This window comes from Mus caroli, unplaced genomic scaffold (assembly GCF_978045245.1).
Source record: "Mus caroli unplaced genomic scaffold, Mus_caroli_1 scaffold_1, whole genome shotgun sequence".
Classification (NCBI taxonomy): domain Eukaryota; kingdom Metazoa; phylum Chordata; class Mammalia; order Rodentia; family Muridae; genus Mus; species Mus caroli.
In genome coordinates this window covers 69,044,741-69,049,535 of record NW_028227256.1, presented here as the reverse complement: position 1 = coordinate 69,049,535, position 4,795 = coordinate 69,044,741, and the positions used below count along the sequence as shown (strand labels likewise).

Genomic DNA, 4,795 nt, shown 5'->3' with positions numbered 1-4,795 from the left:
ATCTGTCTTTGCATGGCACGGAGTTCTTGAGCATGATTCAACCGAGACTCCTTAGTTACATGAGATTGAAATGCACCTTTTTGGTTGAGCATCGACGTTGTGACTGGTTTTGCTATAGTTTCTGGTTTAGTCATGGGAATATGATCGTTCCTGGGTTCTTGATCTTTGTTAATATTCAAAGGTCTCAGATTAAGGCTTAGTGCTCGCTTACTGAAAAGGAAACTAAGGGTTCTAAAAGGCACTTCAAGAGAGGCCAAAGAGCTGCTTAGCTAACGCCGATCCCTGTTGGCTTTTAGATTAAGGGTCATCTAACACTTCTGGGGCAGTGTCTGAAGAACTCTCTGGAGCCTGGGGAAGACCAACCCTTGGATTAGTTAGAAGATTTAGACTAAGGAGCTTCCACTTAAAATTCTAACAAACCAACTCTTGACTTCTAGAACCTAAACTGAGAGGCCAGGTCCCACTGGAGCCACGGAGAAGGCTGCCGAGTAGGGTCTATGTTACTGTTCTTACGTTATAGGCTACAGGAGACCCCAAGTCTCAGAGTCACCGTAAAGCTGGGGAGAGTAAGATCTTGTACTCAAGAAAGATTTCATTTTCTATCAAACTCCTGACGGGATTACCCGGAAGACAAATATGTCTCTTAAATTTCAACCCTGGGCGAACCTCTTGGTTTTCTTCTATTTCTTCTTTCTTTTTTTGTTTTATTTTATTTCTTAAAAATATTTAATAATCACTTCTACAGGAAAAGAAAATGGTGGGTGCATTGAAAGTGGGGAGAGACCTCAAGCTTATCTTTCTGTGAGTTTACACCCTCCCAAGTAAAGATTTCCTTTACTGGTAAATCCAGTCAGTTTTATAGCATTCTCAACTCTGGCTCATGCTTTGAATACCAAGGCTTGCACTTGCTGAGATCCGTTCCACTCTGGTTAATTTAGCTCCCTGGGAGGGGAGGGCCCAACTTCTCCAAGGACTACTAATATACACGCCAGTGCAGAGCTGCAGGGCTGTGTAAGTTTCAAGCCCAAGATCCTCTAGCGGTCTCATCACTGGAATACAAGGAAGAAAGAAATCCGTTGTAGTATATAGAGCAGCTTCATGTAAGTGTGGGGGCTGGGCTTGAGGGCATGTGAGTGTTCCTAAGTGCCTTTGGATAACAGAGAAGAGAGTGTCACGGACGACCAGAGCAATGAGCGCGAGACAAAGCACTGTCAGTGAGAACTTCCAAGAAGCAGAGAAGAGAACATGCCCTGAGTCCTTTCTGAAAAGGACAGGATGGATATACAGTTGAATGTGCAGAGAGCACCATCATCACAATAGAAGGGACTACACCAGTAACCCCAAGCTTGCCTACTTCTGCTGGGCTGTGGGAATCAGGCATGCCATGTTTATCTGCTAGGAGGTTTTGCCTCCTCTGGGACCAGCAGGAAGGCAGTGTTATCTTCATTGTTTCCCACATCCAGCCCTAGAAAGTTTACAGAAGTTGGCTCTGGATTGACAGTGAAAATGGACAGGCCAAGATTGCAGATTCCCTCAATTTACATGACACAGTAAATGAATGACTTCTCCATTGACAGATACCACTGTGGGGCCCACAGTGACAGAGAGTAACACAGCAAGATGAAAAAAGAGAAAGGAAACAAAGACTTGGTATCTTAAAAATATCAAATTATTTTAATGCTAAATGGGCACTAAGAGGATCTGAATGGATACATAATTTATGTAAATCTATGTAAACGCAGGTACCAATTACAAGGAAAAGGATTGGGTGGCATTCCTAAAGGACCGGTCATGCTCTAAGCTGTCACCTGCCAATCTGCTTCTCCCTGGAGTTAGATTCACACCAGATGGCAGCAGTTATAAATGAAGAAGCCTGCTTCCTTGATCCTTCACCTTCCTGTCTAATTTACGCATCTGTGAACTTTGAAGTGCTAACACTGCTTTGGTTAGCGCTCAAGGACCCATTTAGGGATTGCAACAGGATGCTGGTTCTAGAGAGAGTGATTCCTGAGCATGTATGCAGATTTTGCTAGGATCCTATAAGGCATGTGAAGGTATTGTATGTAAGCTGTTTTGACCTTACAAGACAGGTTTTATTCATTGCTGGGAAAACAGGAAAACCAAACACATTGCAAATCAGAAATCTCATTTGTTTTTTGTTTTTTGTTGGTTTTTTTTTTCTGAATGGAGACATTGCAAACATGCAGCTGAGCACATAGACACAGGCACGTGCACATCTCATTACTTCTGATGGAGCTGGTACGATGTCTCCAGTGAACTGCACTTCTGCCCCTGATCACACACATGGTGTTCACTGCAGCTCTTTCCTCCATAAGAGTGTTCTCTAGATTACTAAGTCAGCATCATTATCCAAATAGACATCTGCTCTATTTTCTTGTTCATAATGATAATGACTAGCTGGGGTCACAAAGGATAGGCCTAACACATAGCCGCCAAATGGAAAATTTGAGGAAAGTGGAAACTTCGGGAAAAAAAGTGTAATCGTGTTTCCCTATTCACTTAGAAACAACAAAAACACAAAACCAACTCACAAGCAAGCAAATGAAAAAAAAATACTGTCTTACATTAGTCATTGCGTTTCATTAGAATTTTCAGGGCTCCAGACCTAGGATTTAGAGTTCACGTGTTAAAGATTAGAAGAAGTGTTAAATGCTCAAAACCCATGGACTTCCAAGGGCCACTTGAAGCTTGCAGCCTGTCTATGAGTTCCATCTTACTGGACAACCTCTGAGGAGATGTGGTACACTAGTGGGCAGTTTGTTCTGTTGGAGATCTGAGGAGCAGGGCTCCCCCCCACCCCTCCCGGACCAATGCTAGGTCTTCAGTCCTGCATACTGGGAAGGGTGGGATGCAGGAATGGAGTCCAGAGGCTCTGGCTGCAACACACCGTGGTTCTGGCACTAAGCAAGAGCTGACCTTTCCTAAGTCAATATTGGAAACTCCCCTCCAGGAGAGTCCTGTGGTGTGAGGTCTGAGCACACACTGAAACCTCCGTGGAGATCCACAGGTGAATCATCTGGTGGGAAGTGGAAGTGTTTCTAGGAACAGTCCCGCAGTTCCTGTTCGGCTTGTTAAGCTCCAAGCTTTCCAAATACTGGCAAGTATTGGGAGTTGTATTGAACTCCAGAACGTAACTGGATCTCAGAGTCCACGTCTATGCACAGATCTTGTACATCTCATCTCTGAGAGATGAGATAATTAACTTTTTTTTCTTGGTACTGGTACTTTATTTCTTTTGTACTTTAGGCCATGAATTCACATGCAATGGGCTCCAACAGCTCAGGCTCTTTTCCATTAGTCCTCACAAAGTGTGCTTCTCTGGGTGGCGCAGGCTGGCGCTTCAGCTGCACCCAGGTGCCCTTCTCTTTGGCTTCCTTTTTCTTCTGATCGTTCTCCTTCACTCGCTTCAGGAAGCTGTCTCTGCTCTTTCAGTGCTTTATGTGCTCAATCTGCACATTGATCCTCTTGGCCAGAATTTTGCCCTTAACCTGCTTGGTTACAATGATGCCCATGGCATGCTGGGTGACATTGTAGACTCTTCCGGTTTTGCCGTGGTAGCACTTATGGGGCATTCCTTTTTGAACAGTGCCCATTCCCTTGATGTCTACAATATCACCCTTCTTGTAGATTTGCATGTATGTGGCCAACGGAACAACGCCATGTTTCCTAAGAGGCCTAGAGAACATATACCGGGTGCCTCTCCTCTTTCCCTGTGTGTTCATCATTTTGGTGAGTTACTGGACGATGGCTGCGGCCGAGATAATTCACTTTTATGAACTTCAATTTAAGATAAAAGGAACAGTCTTGAGAGCCCACGTGCTCTGTACATGAGATAAATAAACCCCCAAACAAACCCAGCTTGGTGAGCTCACGAGTGGGAGGGGGCAGAGGGGGCGGGGCTGTGAGGTCTTCTTTCTCAGTTTCCGTATTCCGTATTCCGGTATGAAGCTGGAATGGGTCCTTGCATGGGAGGAGGGAGGAGTTCACTGGTTTTGAGCTTTTTCTCAGCTTGCCTTTTGGAGGAGCACTTGACATTCCTTCACTCTTTCCGAATCCCCGATGCGTTGTCTGGGCTTTGTTTTCTAAGGGTATAATTTCTTGGATGAGACAAATGTCTTCATTTTGTACATTGTGGTTGGTTGACACTGAGTGAAAACGAGAGTGTAAATCACCTACTCCAATTACGGGGCTGAAGACCAGGAAGTGCTTTGTAGTCATTAAGTGCTCTACCAATTTTTAAGGATAATGCATTTTTCATGTCAGTTTTATACCCCAAATTTATGTCAGTTAGCTACAAATATGCTTTGCTTTGAAATTCTCTGAGGCTTAGCCAGAGTTGATGAGACCTCAGAAGCTATAATAAAAGTCCAAAATGCCTTCACATAGCTTTCTTAACTCTATATGTCTGGCTTCCTCCGGATGCTGGTCTGTTGATGGCACCCCGCACCTCCTATGTCTGTCAGCAGAGGTGGTACACTGGCTGGAAACTATTTTGCTATAAGCAATAAAAGAACTTGAGAATGTCTTAAATAAATTAGAGTTGGTTTTTCTCACATCATCAAAGGTCTGGAGGTTTTAATAGTTTTCTGATTGGCTCATTAGCTCAGTATCACAAGGGCTGATGTCTCTGAGTCCCTTAGCTCTTCTGTCTTCCTTGCAAGATGGTGTCTGCAGAACAGTGTAAACACTGGACCCGCTGTTTGAAAGGAGAAGGTGACGCCTTCTGGTTTTTGTTTTTATATCATTTACCCCCCCCCCCCGCCCCCTTTAAATG

At 44.2% G+C, this 4,795-nt stretch overlaps 1 pseudogene; it reads right to left on the bottom strand.

Annotated features, from left to right (window-relative positions):
- Positions 1–3,263: 3,263 nt before the first annotated feature.
- Positions 3,264–3,746, bottom strand: LOC110301506 (large ribosomal subunit protein eL21 pseudogene; annotated as a pseudogene).
- Between the last annotated feature and the right edge of the window lie 1,049 nt (positions 3,747–4,795).